The following is a 17,026-nucleotide window of genomic DNA, read 5'->3' as shown; positions in this document are numbered from 1 at the left end:
CTGTATGTATGTGTGTGTGTATTTGTGTATGTATCTCTGTGTGTATTTCTGAATGTATCTCTTTGTGTGTGTGTGTGTATTTGTGTATGTAGAGTGTGTGTGTATCTCTGTGTGTGCGCGTGTGTGTATGTATGTCTCTCTCTTTCTGTATGTGTGTGTGTGTGTATCTGTATGTATGTGTGTGTGTGTGTTTGTGTATGTATCTGTGTGTGTGTGTGTATTTGTGTATGTATCTGTGTGTGTGTGTGTGCGCGCGCACGTGTGTGTGTGTATGTATGTCTCTGTGTGTGTGTGTGTGTGTATCTCTGTGTGTGTGTATGTATCTCTGTGTATGTATGTATCCATCTGTGTGTGTGTATCTGTGTGTATGTGCATGTATGTATGCATCTCTGTGTGTATGTATGTATTTGTGTGTAATTATGTGTATGTATGTATGTATCTGTGTGTATGTATCTCTGTGTGTGTGTGTATGTATGTATGTATCTCTGTGTGTGTATGTATGTATTTGTGTGTAATTATGTGTATGTATCTGTTTGTGTGTATGTATTTCTGTGTGTGTGTGTGTGTGTGTGTATGCATGTATCTCTGTGTGTGTATGTATGTATCTGTGTGTAATTGGTGTGTGTGTGTATGTATGTGTGTGTGTATGTATGTATCTGTGTGTATTTGGTGTGTGTGTGTGTGTATGTATGTATCTGTGTGTGTATGTATGTGTGTCAATTTCCTCCCCCTTCCTGAACTCCAGTGTGGTACAGCTTATTACAGAAAAGGTAAGTCAGGGCTTAACAAATTTATTTTAAGTCTAGGAGCCAACCAAAATACTTTTAGGAGCCAGATTTTTTTCTTTCTTTCATAAATGTGTGTATGTGTGTATGTATGTATATGTGTGTATGTATGTGTTTGTGTGTATGTATATGTGTGTCTGTATATATATGTGTGTGTGTGCATATGTGTATATATATATATATATATATATATATATATATATATACACATGTGTGTATATATATGTGTGTGTGTGTGCGCAGTGAGACACTGCAGACAAATTTACACTAAAAAATTCTCATCGCAGAAAATAAAAAAAAGTTCTGCCTCTGTGGTCTGAGGCTGAAAACGTTAAAGGCAGTGACTTAAAATTCCCTCTTTGACTTCAATCCCTCCCCTTGAGAATGTTGAATGGGCACAAAATGTCACAAGCTTTCACTGACAGGCTGATAGAACCTGTCAATCTATTCACTATTTCTTTCTGTTTTTCATTCATTTGCTAAAGGCTGCCTGCATCAGAAAAGCAGGATTCTAAAACTAAAAATGCAAAAGAAAATAATGTGCCATTTTCGTTATTTTCTTTCATTCTTCTGAAAAAATAATATTGCAGTTTGGTTTGGGATAGTATTATGAATCCATTAGAATAGTTTAACCCCTTATGGAGCAGCGCCATACCCTTCAACCAAACAGTCCAGTATTTTAGCACACTGTCCAGTAAAATATTCACAAAAATACTGGACACTTAAATGTACAGTTTTTTAATCTCTCTTTGCGTTAGCTAAATCTAAAGGCCTCTTATACCTCAATGCATTATACACATATGGGGCAGAAAAAAAGTGTGGGGAAGTCAAGGGGATCAAATCACTCCTGTTTATGTGTGTTGCTATCCCAAATGGGTACAAATATTTATATGTATGTTACTGACAGCCAAGAGGTAAAATGACTGTTGGGCTGTGAAAACTATGCATAGTGGAACCAAAAGTAGGGGCTATGGTAGAGCTTTTGGGAGGGCATTGTGTGACCTTACCTACCATCATGCCCAGTCTCTGACATATTGTCCAGTATTTTTGTGAAGGTCAGCTGGAAATACTACCTGTTATGGGTGCTTGAGGTAGACCTGAGAAACTCTGATTTCTGTGATACATTGAATATTTAACTTAGCTGCATCAGGGCTAAACATGATGGAACAGCAAATGCTTGAAGGGACAGTCTACACCAGAATATTTATTGTTTTAAAAGATAGATAATCCCTTTATTACCCATTTCCTAGTTTTGCATAACCAACACAGTTATAATAATACACTTTTTACCTCTGTGATTTTCTTGTATCTAAGCCTCTGCAGACTGCCCCTTATTTCAGTTCTTTTGGCATGCATTTTAGCCAATCAGTGCTGGCTCCTAGGAACTCCACGTGCGTGAGCACAGTGTTATCTATATGACACACATGAAATAACACCCTCTAGTGGTAAAAAACTGTCAATATGCCCTGAGCTAAGAGGCGGCCTTCAAGGGCTTAGAAATTAACATATGAACCTCCTAGATTTAGCTTTCAACTAAGAATACCAAGAGAACAAAGCAAAATTGGTGATAGACGTAAATTGGAAAATTGATTAAAAGTACATGCCCTATCTGAATAATGAAAGTTTGTTTTGGACTAGACTGTCCCTTTGAGTATGCCTTGCCAGTGCTCCAGGTACCCTAGTGAGCACATGTACCACAGGTTGAGAAACAAGGCTATACAGGGGACCTGACCTCTATGTTCAACATATAATCTAGCACTATGGGGTCTAGCGCTTTCACTATGAATGGTCTAGTTCAGGGGTTTTTAAACCTGTCCTCAGGTCTCCTTAACAGGCTAGATTTTCAGGATTACCTTGAGTGAGATTAAGTTAAAGGGACAGTCTAGTCCAAAAAAAACTTTCATGATTCAGATAGAGCATGTAATTTTAAACAATTTTCCAATTTACTTTTATCACCAATTTTTCTTTGTTCTCTTGGTATTCTTAGTTGAAAGCTTAACCTAGGAGGTTCATATGCTAATTTCTTAGACCCTGAAGGCCGCCTTTTAAGAATGCATTTTAACAGTTTTTCACCACTAGAGGGTGTTAGTTCATGTTTTACATATAGATAACACTGTGCTCGTGCACGTGAAGTTACCTGGGAGCCATCACTGATTGGCTAAACTGCAAGTCTGTCAAAAGAACTGAAATAGAGGGGCAGTCTGCAGAGGCTTAGATACAAGATAATCACAGAGGTAAAAAATATATAAATATAACTGTGTTGATTATGCAAAACTAGGGAATGGGTAAACAAGGGATTATCTATCTTTTAAAACAATAACAATTCTGGTGTAGACTGTGCTCTAATTAAGATATCATGAAAATCTGGCCTATTAGGGAGGCCTGAAGACAGTTTTTAAAATACCTGGTTTAGTTTAACTTTGTAGGACCTAACCACTAGGTGCAACAAGTCATTTAGAAGTATGGAGTCTAGTGTTTTTACTGTGAAAACAAGGCGCTAGCGACACAATGGCAACATTTAACTGATTGGTTGTGCATCCTGTCCCTCACGGAAACACAGACCAATCAGATAATGCAATAACGGCCGAGGGCAGATACGCTCCAGAGAACTCTATTCTAATCAGAGCCTATGGCCCACAACCGCCTCTGGGAACCTAACCAGGGCGGGGTCCCACCCCCACTAGATGCTTTAAAAAGGTTCTAGGTCTGTCCAAGAACCTTTAAAAGCACTAGTGGGGGTGGGAACCATGGTTAGGTTCCCAGAGGTGGGTGGTTGCGGCTCCCAAGGCTATGATTAGAACAGAGCGCTCTGGAGTGTATCTGCCCTTGGCCGTTGTTGCATTATCTGATTGGTCTGTGTGTCCGTGATGCACCTGATGCGCAACCAGTCGGATAATGTTGCCAGTGTGTCGCAAGCACCGACAGTGAAAGGTCTTGTTTCCAACCCTATACAGGACCTTACCGCAAAATGATTAGCAACGGTACAGAATGTAGGTCAGTCACAATATGCAGTCTGTATAGCACCTGACCACTAGGGACAAAAGGTCCTTTACCACTGTTAAAGGGACATTATACACTCATTTTTTCTTTGCAAAAATGTTTTGTAGATGATCTATTTATAAAGCACATAAAGTTTTTTTTTAAAAAAATGTATAGTTTTGCTTATTTTTAAGTAACATTGCTCTGATTTTCAGACTCCTAACCAAGCCCCAAAGTTTTATGTGAATACGGTCAGCTACCTACTCCAGCTTGCTCCTGTTTGTGTAAAGGGTCTTTTCATATGCAAAAGAAGGGGGAGGGGGAGTGTCTTATTTGCCACTTGCAGTGGGCTTTCCAGCCACCCTTTCAACAGAGTTAAACTTAGAACTTCTAAGTAAGTTTTTAAACAGTTTTATACTGGATTTTTATATCAGTATCTGTGCATCTTATTCTTTATAGTAGTGTCTATTACATGCAGTTATATGAAAATGAGTGTATACTGTCCCTTTAATGACAAAGCTAGTTCCCATAAACACTGTACACAATGATAGATGTAGTTCCTATAAACTAGCTATCATTGTGAGCAGCCTAGTTCTCATTTTAATACAGTATCTGACCACTAGAGGGAAAATGATCCATTAGCGGTATGGGACTTAGCTCTTTCTCATTGAATGAACTAAATCCCAAACTCAAAATGTTGAATGCCCTTGCCCTCCGGAGGGAACTATTTACAATTGCTTAAATATTATGTTACCGGACTTTACCAACTTAAAATAATATATTTCCGATCAAAGTTTGCACCCAGCCCAATATTAAATCACTATACGTTCTTAAAACGTGTATTACACGCTGATTGGCCGGCCGGGCTTCTGCTCCTGCGCGTTACATTAGCTTCCGCAGCTAAGGGTTGTGAGAGGAAGAGAAATATATTTTGCATTTTCAATTGAAGCGGTTCCGATTTCCTAATTATTTTGTTACGTCATAAAAGTGCGCGGAAATGGTCTTGGGGGTAAAGGTGAGTTTATGTTATTACACAAATACTATAGCAATGATGTCTCTTCGACAAGTGGTAAACATAAATGGAAAATTATATGTACTGTTAGGTTGTATTGTTTACATAATGCATACGAATCTTAAAGGAAAGTTATGGGCAACAAAATAGTGGAGATGGTAACCTTTGTTAGCCTGTGCATTTAACGGTGGAATATGGTTGTACATTGTGTTAGACTTTGTTAATGTTGGTATCTAAGCTTGTCACATACTTTGCTTATTTTGAACATCTTCGTAAGATGATCTGGTTAAAATCTGAGTTTTTAGCTCAAATTTTACCATGATCTGATTAGGAGGATGGCCATAAACTGTATGCGGCTTTGTTTAATTTGCAATGCTTATATACAACTTTAAACTCAGAAAATGTATTGTAAGCCTTTCTAAGTAACACGTTTCAAAATCATCACAATTCCATATTATATAGTGTATGGTAAACTGATGTACATGCATGTGATTAAAGGGACATTACAGTGGGAAATTCCATGCTCTAATTAATTAAAACCTTTATTGTTAACACTAGCGAATCTGCAATGCTATGTGTTTAAATGGACAATATACTGTTTCCAATTGTTTGCTATTCCAGCTGCAGAGTACAAAATGTATTATAAATTGCTCCCTTAGGTTTATTTTGTATACAAATTAGCTGGTTTTGTACTTTGACACCCCAACTCTTTAAAATAGGCTGAACTTGCAGGGAAATCAGATATCCTTATTTTGTCACTTTCTGTACACACAGATGCTTCCATATCTTATCTCTGTATGTATAACAAATCCCAGTACCTTGGAGAACAATTGAAAATTTAAAATCATATCACTTTGCTATAGCCTATGTTTAAATGGACAGTCTGCTGTAGTGTAGTCAATTGTTTATAAATGACTAATCTACCTTTTGTATCTGTATTTAAAATGCTTGATTTTGCTGGTGGTATCCCTACCTATGCTGAAGGTTTCTATACATAAAAGGGTCTGTCTACTTGACTTTTAATTTTTTTTAAAAGATAGATACTTCCTTTAATTACCCATTCCCCAGCTTTGCACAACCAAAATTGATATCTTAATATACCTTATTACATTTAAACCTCTACATTTCTGCCTGTTTCTAAGCCTCCAGAGATGGCCTCTTATCACTTGCTTTTTTTAGTTTTCACAAAAGGAGACTGCTAGTTCATTGTGTTCACGCCCGAAGAGTTATTTAAGATTTAGCGCAACACAGTACTTAACCCTTTAAGGACACAGCTTTCAGTTTGCTCATATTCCGTCATATGTCCTTAAGAAATTAATGCAAGTCAATATTTAATAAATAAAAAGTCATGTGATCAGGGGGCTGTCAGAAGATGCTTAGATACAAAGTAATCACAGAGGTAAACAGTATATTAATATAACTGTTGGTTATGCAAAACTGGGGAATGGGTAATAAAGGGATTATCTATCTTTTTAAAACAATACAAATTATATTGTAGACTGTCCCTTTTTAAAGGGACATTATACTTGTTTTTTTATTGTTTAAAAATATAGATAACACCTTTACTTCCTATTCACTAGCTTTGCACAACCAACATTGTTATATTAATATACTTTATAACCTCTAAAACTCCTTATCTCAGCGTATATTGTTAACTTTTCAGAGCCAGACAGTTCTAGTTCATGTGTGCCATATAGATAACATTGTGCTCACTCCCGAGGAGTTACGAATGAGCTAGGACTGATATAGTAAAATGCAAGTTTGTAAATAACACTTATATGGAGGGGCAGTCTGCAGAGGCATAGATACAAGGTAATCACAAATGTAAACAGTGTTGGTTATGCAAAGCTGGAGAATGGGTAATTAACCCCTTAAGGACCACAGCACTTTTCCATTTTCTGTCCGTTTGGGACCAAGGCTATTTTTACATTTCTGCAGCGTTTGTGTTTAGCTGTAATTTTCCTCTTACTCATTTACTGTACCCACACATATTATATACCGTTTTTCTTTCCATTAAATGGACTTTCTAAAGATACCATTATTTTCATCATATCTTATAATTTACTATAATTTTTTTTATAAAATATGAGGAAAAAATGGGAATAAAACACACTTTTTCTAACTTTGACCCCCAAAATCTGTTACACATCTACAACCACCAAAAAACACCCATGCTAAATAGTTTCTAAATTTTGTCCTGAGTTTAGAAATACCCAATGTTTACATGTTCTTTGCTTTTTTTGCAAGTTATATGGCAATATACATACAAGTAGCACTTTGCTATTTCCAAACCAAACTTTTTTTCAAAATTAGCGTTAGTTACATTGGGACACTGATATCTTTCAGGAATCCCTGAATATCCCTTGACATGCATATATTTTTTTTTAGAAGACATCCCAAAGTATTGATCTAGGCCCATTTTGGTATATTTCATGCAACCATTTCACTACCAAATGCGATCAAATAAAAAAAAATGTTCACTTTTTCACAAATTGTTTCACAAACTTTAGGTTTCTCACTGAAATTATTTACAAACAACTTGTGCAATTATGGCATACATGGTTGTAAATGCTTCTCTGGGATCCCCTTTGTTCAGAAATTGCAGACATATATGGCTTTGGCATTGCTTTTTGGTATTTAGAAGGCCGCAAAGTGCCACTGCGCACCACACATGTATTATGCCCAGCATTGAAGGGGTTAATTAGGAAGCTTGTAGGGAGCTTTTAGGGTTAATTTTAGCTTTAGTATAATGTAGTAGACAACCCAAAGTATTGATCTAGGCCCATTTTGGTATATTTCATGCCACCATTTCACCGCCAAATGCTAACAAATAAAAATAAAGCGTTACATATTTCACAATTTTAGGTTTCTCACTGAAATTATTTACAAACAGCTTGTGCAATTATGGCATAAATGGTTGTAAAAGCTTCTCTGGGATCCCCTTTGTTCAGAAATAGCAGACATATATGGCTTTGGCTTTGCTTTTTGGTAATTAGAAGGCAGCTAAATGCCGTTGCACACCACACGTGTATAATGCCCAGCATTGAAGGGGTTAATTAGGGAGCTTGCAGGGTTAATTTTAGCTTTAGTGTAGGTATCAACCTCCCAAATGACACATCACACCCCCTGATCCCTCCCAAACAGCTCTCTTCCCTCCCCCACCCCACAATTGTCCCCGCCATCTTAAGTACTGGCAGTAAGTCTGCCAGTACTAAAATAAGTTTTTTTTGGGGAGATAATTCTGCTCTGTAGGATCCCCCCCCCCCCCCAAACAGCTCTCTAACCCCCCTCTTGGCCTTATGTGCCATATTGGGTACTGGCAGCTGTCTGCCAGTACCCAGTTTGAAATCAAATATGTTTTTTATAACATTTTATTATTTTAACAATACTATTTTCTGTAGTGTAGCTGCCCCCCCTCAATCCCCAACCTCCCACCCTCCCAGATCGTTAAAATTTGTAATGTTCCCACCCTCTCTCCCACGAGTACCACTTTACAGTTGTTCCATAGTGTAGGGTTCCCACCCGCCCGCGCGCGCTTCCGTGCAAGCGCGCGCGCGCACACTCAATCCCGCCCCCCTTCCCCACCGATGGCCACCCACCCGCCTCCCTGGATCAGCTCCCACCCACCAACGAACATGGCCATTGATGGCCGATGCAGAGAGGGCCACAGGGTGGCTCTCTCTTCATTGGACGGTTAAAAAATGTTATAGCAGGATGCCTCAATATCGAGGCATCACTGCTCTAACATGAAAGCAGTTGGAAGTGATCAGGATCGCTTCCACTGCTTTCAAAGACCAACGACGTACGGGGTATGTCCTTGGTCATTAACTGCATTTTTTTGCAGGACGTACCCTATACGTCGTTGGTCGTTAAGGGGTTAAAGGACGTATCTATCTTTTAAAAAAAAGTCAAGTAGACAGACCCTTTTATGTATAGAAGCTTTCAGTATAAGTAGGGATACCACCTGCAAAATCAAGCATTTCAAATACAGATAGAAAGGTAAGGAGCCATTTATAAACAATTTAATACACCACAGCAGGTAAAATTGATAATTCAGAAAAAATTAAAGTGGAAATCTAGAGTAAACTGTCAATTTAACCTGTAAAGGGGTTAAACACATAATTAAAGTGCTTTTTGGAAGCTGCAGAGCACTGCTTGTCCCTAGCAGACATGGCCACTGAGAGCTGGGTTGTGCGACTGCTACTGCTGCTTGGATCAGTGTGTGTCCGCTCAGGACCAGCAGTGCTCTGCAGCTCCCAAGTGGTACTTTAGCGCAAATCATTGCAGGGTTGCTAGTTTTAAAACAACATGCTCTAACAAACTTTTCACTATAATGGCCCTTTAACTTGTTGATATTGCATTTAAAAGCTATTTTGTCAGTAGTTTAAAAGTTCTGTCACTAAAATGTTCCTAATTAAATATATTGATTGTTTTAATAAAAATACCATACTGGGATATTAAACAGTAAATAAATGTTAGGTATAATAATGTATTCAAAACAAAGTTTAGCATGATAATAATATATTGTTTTAAAATTGAAGACATGTAAAGGTTTCAATAAAGTATTTTATTTTCTCTCAAGTAATGGGCACTGTTATGGTGAAACCTAGGTTTTCTCCTTATCTGTCTCTTCTGCTGAGGACAATTAGAGACAGATATAAAACAGGCAACGAATTTAAGTGTGCAAAAAAGGTCGTGTGGAATATAGGGCTAACTATATAGGATATAACAAACAAGGTTTCCACACAGCCTTGTGTGACGGATACCCCGACTGGCCAAACGGGTCCTGCTTCCTCCCTGCCGACTCCAGCTATGTAGTTGGCAAGTGACCACAGCCTGTAGCCACCCCTGATGCCCGACAGCATCAGTACCCAGGGTTCCACCCTGTGGCAGACTCCAGCTACCCAGACTGTTTAGCTCTGCCAGATGATCCTTTCTCTGCCTGGAACAGGCTGCTCTGTAGCCCAGGAAAGTGATTTTAGCTGGAGCCAACCCAAATAACTAGACAAACTAGCATTCAGGTTAAACAAGAACTGATTTTATTGTAAAACATACACTCCTTTTATACACACAACTCATCTTGATAACACAAAGGGCAATCCCACAATTTTCCCGCCATTCCTGCCCATTCAGACAGCCCGGGAATCTCCATAGGAGCCACAGTCTCACATAATCCCAATACCTAGGGGTGGCGGTTTCGGGTGATCCCGGTGGAGCACTTCCAGGGTGTCATTTTAAAGCTCTCGGTCCCCAGATGCCACAGTCCAAAAATGAGCATGATTCGTTACTGGGGATTGGAGTTACAGTCCGTTGAAGTTATGGGGTTAGGGGTATCCAAAACCCCCAGTTCCCAAAGGGGCTCCCCTCTGATAATCGCCACAGCTCTTGTTTTCCCTAGGGGCTACCAATCCCCAAAAGAGCAGAGCTCTGCGGCAAAGGGCTGCTGGAGCGACCAGGGGTGAAATTAGCGGGTGTCCTGTGGCCGATCGGGAGTTCCAGGAGCCTGGCCAGCCTGAGAGGAGTTAGGCGGGTGTCCGTTGTGAAGCGGCCGACCGGGAGTTCCAGAAGCCCGACCAGCCTAGGAGGGTTTTCCTGGTCATAAACCAACTCTTCTCTGAACACAAAAACAAGCCAACACAAAGCAAACAAACAGTCTCCAGAGATGGTGGTTGCTCTGAGGAGCCCAAAACCACTGAGAAACAACAGGGGTGAGATTGTAGGGGGGTGGGGGGCCTTAGCTGTTTGATATCCATGACAGGGGGCAAGGGTTCAGCCCCTGCAGCCCAGTATCCGTGACAACTCCCCCCTCCAGTTTGGCAGACCCGGCTAGATCCACACACGGGTCGGCCTGGGGATGTCCGAGGAGTTTATGCCACTTCAGTCCGCCGGGAAAGTCCGTTGGCGTTCCCATTGCTCTTTCCCGGTCGGTACTGGATGTCAAAGTTAAATGGCTGCAGGGCTAGGCTCCACCTCAACAGTCTCCCGTTGTCCCCAGAAACCCGGTTGAGCCATACTAGGGGGTTGTGGTCAGTAAGGATGGGGAAGGGTCTCCCATATAGGTAGGGCTGCAACTTCTTTAAAGCCCATACCAGCGCCAGACACTCCTCCTTCTAAACCGCTGCGTAGCCTACTTCTCGGGGTAGCAGTTTGCGACTGATGTAGGCAACTGGGTGGTCCTGTCCTTTCTCATCCGCCTGGCTTAGTATGGCCCCCAACCCGAACATAGAGGCATCTGTGTGGACAGAAAAACGTTTGGCTGGGTTAGGAGCGGCCAATACTGGGGCAGAGATTAAGGCAGACTTAAGACTCTGGAACGTTTTTTCACACTCGGGGGACCCCAGGACCTGTCGGGGATGTCGTTTACGGGTCAGGTCAGTCAGGGGTTTGGCAAGGGTGCTGTAATTAGGGACGAACCTCCGGTAGTAGCCTGCAGTACCCAGAAAGGCAAGGACTTGGGTTTTGGTCCTGGGGGTGGGCCAGTTAGCCACTGCCTCGACTTTGGTCGGCTCGGGTCGCTGCTTACCGCAGCCGACTCGGTGGCCTAAGTACTGAATTTCAGAGCGCCCAATGGTACACTTATCTGGCTTCAAGGTTAGGCCGGCGGCTCAAAGACGATCTAAGATGACGCCTAGGTGGACCAGATGGTCCTCCCAGGTCTCGCTATAGATGGCGATGTCATCCAAGTATGCACAGGCATAGTCCTGGAGGCCATCCAACATGCAGTCTACCATTCTTTGGAAAGTGGCTGGGGCGTTCTTCATTCCAAACTGCATGACCTTAAACTGGTATAAGCCGAAGGGAGTGCTGAAGGCAGACTTGGGGACAGACTCAGGGTGGAGGGGGATTTGCCAATAACCCTTGCATAGGTCGAGGGTGGTCAGGAAGTGGCCCCGGGCGATTCGATCTAACAGTTCATCTACTCGGGGCATGGGATAGGCATCAGTGGTGGTTCTGTCGTTGAGTCTACGGTAGTCAACGCAGAACCGGGTAGTTCCGTCTTTCTTGGGTACTAACACTACCGGGGAGGTGCAGGGACTGTTGGACGGTTCAATGACACCGAGGTCCAACATTTCCCGGAGCTCCCGGTGCATACTGTCCCTGACGGCCTCTGGGACCCTGTAGGCAGCCTGTCGCAGAGGGGTCTGTCCCGGGGTCTCTCCGGTGGATGGCTGTGGTGGTAAACCCAGGGACAGTAGAGAACATGTGACTTCTTTGTTCCAAGAGTCACCGGACCTGCCTTTTCTGTCCGGGCTGTTACCTATCGTCTAGGGATATGTCATCCACCCCCTGGGGGGTGTCAGTAGGTCCTGGAAGCTCTGGCATTGGAAGACTTTCAGAGTCCTCCACTGCCGGCGCACAGATAGCGGCCACATCTTTGGGTCTCTCTATGTATGCCTTTAACATGTTCACATGAAAGGTCCGACAGATCCTTTCATCTGAACACTTCGCTACCAGGTATGCGGTGTTGTTCAGTTGTACCACAACCCGGTAAGGTCCTTGCCAAGAGGCCTGTAGATTGTCGGTTTTGACAGGCTTCAGAGCGAGGACCTTCTGTCCCAGGATCAGGGTACGGGCATTGCGATCATACCATCGCTTCTGCCTGTGCTGAGAGGCTTGAAGGTTCTCGCGTACCTGGGCAGCCAGGTCCTTCAGCCGGTCTCTGAGCTGGAGTACGTACTCCACAACAGAGTGCTCTTCCCCCCCCGGTGGCTCCCTCCCAGTGGGCTCGTACCAAATCTAGCGGGCCCATAACCTTTCGACCATATAGAAGTTCAAAGGGGGAAAACCCGGTGGATTCCTGAGGCACCTCTCGATATGCTAAGAGGAGGTGCGGCAGGAATCTCTCCGAGTCCTTGTGAGTGACCGAGAATGTCCAAAGCAGTTGCTTTAGGGTCCCGTTAAACCTCTCACACAGCCCATTCGTCTGGGGATGGTAAGGGGCGCTGTGCAGGGGTTTAATCCCGCACAACTCCCATATCTGTTGAGTGATTTCCGCAGTGAACTGCATTCCCTGATCGGAAACCACTTCCCGAGGGAAGCCTACCCTGGTGAATATCCGGAGCATCGCATCTGCTATGGTCTCCGCATTGATATTGGCCAAGGGGATTGCCTCGGGGTATCGGGTGGCATAGTCCACCACTGTAAGGATGTATTTCTTCCCTGAGGGGCTGGGCCGAGCTAATGGCCCCACAATGTCTACTGACACTCGGCTAAAGGGTTCCTCAATAATGGGCAGGGGATGAAGGGGAGCTTTCGTATGGTCACCGTCTTTCCTACCTTCTGGCAAACCTCACAGGATTTACAGTATTCCTTAATATCGGCTGTAATGCCTGGCCAGAAGAAGGTTTGAGTCAAGCGGTGGTGGGTCCTATGCTCTCCTAAGTGGCCGGCTAAGGGGATGTCATGCCCTATGTTCAGTAGGTTGGACCGAAACTTCTTCGGTATGATCAGCTGGCGTTTGGGCACTGGTCCTTTTCTCCTTGGAGATCCGGTACAGGAGCTCTCCCTCCCACTGGAACCGTTCGTCTCTGGGGCCCTGGGCGTCAGCACCTACTCGGTCTCGGTAAGGGGCTAGGGTGGGGTCGCTCAAGGTTTCTTTAGCAAAGTCAGAGGGGGTTGCCCATGAGGGTGTGTCAGTAAGTTCGGGGTTAGTGGGGACGGGCAGTCGGGGAAAGGTAGGAGTCGGGGGGGGGGGGGGGGTAGGTCTTACCTGGGTCCCCAGAGTTGGTGAGGTGGCTTGGCATCTGGCCTGCTGGCAGGTATCCGGAGAGGTAGAAGATATCATAAGTCCTTTTCATAGAAACCCATAGTTGCCATCACACAAAACAGAACGACCAAGGTGGCCGAGGTCGTTTCCCAACAGGACCTCGGCAGTGATGTGGTGCATAACCCCCACTTCTACATTGCAGGAGTCGGTTTTCTAGTCCAAATGGACCCAGGCTGTAGGAATCCTGAGGATCTGACCTCCCGCTACCCCCACAGCGAGGGTGCGCCCAGTGCAGCCTGAGGGGGGAACGAGGTGAGATTGGATCCAAGAAACGGTGGCCCCAGTATCTCTCATTCCTTGAGCCGCCTGCTCGTTGACCCAGACAACTTGCCGGTGTTGTTGTCGGTTGTCTTGGTCCATTGAGCTGACATGGTGCAAGACACCCACTTCTCCTGTCCACTCAGCATAGGGGTCGGAGCCCGCGTTATGGGCACAATGGGCAGCGGCCTTATAGGTGCGGGCTTGAGGAGACCCCCACAAGGTTGAGGAAGAGTTCCTTGGCGGCTGGGCCGGGGGGTTTCGTTGTCTGGCTGGGCAGTTCCGTATAACATGTCCATGGTGTCCACACCCATAACACCCCCGGGAATTGCTGCTCCCGGCCGGGTAAACGGGGTGGCCGGGTCTGTGGCTGCCGAAAGACCGTTGGGGGTCGAGCTGGGGCTGGAGCGGAGCGGGTTGCTGGCCGGGGGTCTGTGGCCGCCTGGTGCCGGGTATCCACAAACTGATCGGCCAGGGCGGCGGCTTGGTCAGCTGTTCTGGGTCCCTTGTCTTTTACCCAGTCCCTTGTCTCTGCTGGGGTGCGGTTGTAGAACTGCTCCAGGAGGATGAGTTGTACAGCTTCGTCTAGGGTGGTGATGTGGCACCCAGTAACCCAGGAGTTCAAGGATCTAGCTAAGCGGTGGGCAAACTCGGTATACGGTTGCTCCTCTTGTCTGTGTAGTCCCCTGAATTTTAGCCGGTGAGCCTCCGGGGTGAGTCCATACCGAGCAAGGATAGCCTCCAGGGCCCTACCGGATAGTTTCCCAATTAAGATAGTAACCCTATCCGCATTAGTGACCCCATGCATCCGGCACTGGGTCTCGAACAGCTGTAGGTAGCGGTTGATATCCTCGCTCCCATCATCCTGGAAGGTTCGGAAAACCCCGTGAGGTAGTTTCTTGGGCCAGGAAGGGGGGTCCAGGGGATCTGGCATGACCTCCCCTATAGACTTCTGAAGCTCCAACATGTGTATCTTGTTGGCGTCAGTCACTATCCGAGTAATGATCTCAGGGGGGGTAGGTCCAAAGAGAGCCAGTTGCCACTGTACCTGCCGCTGTTTGTCGGATGTCGTAGTCCCTGGAGTGGAGTCTGTACTGGGCTGTCCTCCACTTTGGTCGCTGTCCGACCCACCAGCCTGTTCGCTAGCCCAATCGTCCTCCATCAGTTCGTCTACGAGCACTGCCTTTGTCTTGTTGCCAGCGACTTTCCCTCTAATCTGCAGCAACGTTCTCAATTCTTCTGGAGCCCATGGTACTGCTCCATCCGGCAAGATCTTCAGTTGGTGGTTTGGGCGTTCCAGGTAGAAGGAAGCATCCCACCGCTGCCAACCAATGTGACGGCTACCCCGACTGGGTAGCTCCGCCAAACGGGTCCTGCTTCCTCCCTGCCGACTCCAGCTATGTAGTTGGCAAGTGGCCACAGCCTGTAGCCTCCCCTGATGCCTGACAGCATCAGTACCCAGGGTCCCACCCTGTGGCAGACTCCAGCTACCCAGACTGGGTAGCGCTGCCTGATGATCCTTTCTCTGCCTGGAACAGGCTGCTATGTAGCCCAGGAAAGTGATTTTAGCTGGAGCCAACCCAAATAACTAGACAGACTAGCATTCAGGTTAAACAAGAACTGATTTTATTGTAAAACATACACTCCTTTTATACACACAGCTCATCTTGATAACACAAAGGGCAATTCCACAATTTTCCCGCCATTCCCGCCCATCCAGACAGCCCGGGAATCTCCATAGGAGCCACAGTCTCACATAATCCCAATACCTAGGGGTGGCGGTTTCGGGTGATCCCGGCACTTCCAGTGTGTCATTTTAAAGCCTTCGGCCCCCAGATGCCACAGTCCAAAAATGAGCATGATTCGTTACTGGGGATCGGAGTTACAGTCCGTTGAAGTTATGGGGTTAGGGGTGTCCAAAACCCCCAGTTCCCAAAGGAGCTCCCCTCTGATAATCGCCACAGCTCTTGTCCTCCCTAGGGGCTACCAATCCCCAAAAGAGCGGAGCTGTGGGGCAAAGGCGACCAGGGGTAAAGTTAGCGGGTGTCCTGCTGTCCTGTGGCCGACCGGGAGTTCCTGGAGCCCGGCCAGCCTGAGAGGAGTTAGGCGGGTGTCCGTTGTGAGGCGGCCGACGGGGAGTTCCAGAAGCCCGACCAGCCTAGGAGGGTTTTCCTGGTCATAAACCAATTCTTCTCTGAACACAAAAACAAGCCAACACAAAGCAAACAAACAGTCTCCAGAGATGGTGGTTGCTCTGAGGAGCCCAAAACCACTGAGAAACAACAGGGGTGAGATTGTAGGGGGGTGGGGGGCCTTAGCTGTCTGGTATCCGTGACAGGGGGGAAGGGTTCAGCCCCTGCAGCCCAGTATCCGTGACACCTTGTTTATACCTGCTCTTTTAATTCCAGTGGAATTGAGAAAACCAACAAATTTCAAATATAAAGGACCAGTAAATACAGTACATTTGCATAATCAGCAAATGCATGATAAAGACAATGCAATACTCCTACTGTATCATGTGACGGCCATCAGCCAATCAGAAATGCATATATGTATATTCTGTGAATTCTTGCACATGCTCAGTAGGAGCCGGTGACTCAAAAAGTGTAAATATAAAAAGACCGGGCACATCATGGTAATGGAAGTATTTTGAATAGTTGTTTAAAATTGCATTATCCATCTGAATCATGAAAGTTTAATTTTGACTTGAGTGTCCCTTTAAAGGGACCCTAAATACATGTCCTACACTTCCCTCTAATTATGGGTGCTTCCATTTTGGAACTTAGGTTTCACTGCTGTTATCTGAAGGAAAGTTGCTGCACATGTCCGCTCTGGAATGCAATAAAAGCTAAATTTCAACATGGCGGCACCCATGACAAGAGGGAGGTGGGGAATAACTACGCTTATAAATTTTTAGTGTTTAATTTCCCTTTAACCCTTTAAGGACACAGCTTTCAGTTTGCTAAATTGTTTTATGACGGAAAAATTCCGTCATATGTCCTTAAAGGGACATTAAACCCAACATTTTTCTTTCATGAGTCAGACAGAGAATACAATTTTAAACAACATCCCAATTTACTTCTATTATCTAATTTGCTTCATTCTTTAGATATCTTTTGTTAAAGAAATAGCAATGCACATTGGTGAGCCAATAACATGAGGCAAATACGTGCAGCCACCAATCAGAAGCTACTGAGCATATCTAGATATGCTTTTCAGGAAAGA

At 44.6% G+C, this 17,026-nt stretch overlaps 1 protein-coding gene across 3 annotated transcripts in view; it reads left to right on the top strand.

The window, feature by feature from the left end:
* The first annotated feature begins 4,455 nt into the window (after positions 1-4,455).
* KLHL12 (kelch like family member 12) overlaps positions 4,456-17,026 on the top strand; it is an 89,129-nt gene continuing 76,558 nt past the window's right edge. The window contains exon 1 of one of the 3 annotated variants that reach the window (XM_053706908.1): positions 4,456-4,779. The gene's annotated coding sequence lies outside the window, so the exon portion shown is untranslated. Of the gene's footprint in view, positions 4,780-4,816; positions 4,834-17,026 lie in introns of those variants that run through there. The other 2 variants (XM_053706906.1, XM_053706907.1) reach the window with 2 other exon arrangements.

This window comes from Bombina bombina, chromosome 3, assembly GCF_027579735.1.
Source record: "Bombina bombina isolate aBomBom1 chromosome 3, aBomBom1.pri, whole genome shotgun sequence".
NCBI lineage: Eukaryota > Metazoa > Chordata > Amphibia > Anura > Bombinatoridae > Bombina > Bombina bombina.
This window is presented reverse-complemented; position numbering and strand designations above follow the sequence as displayed.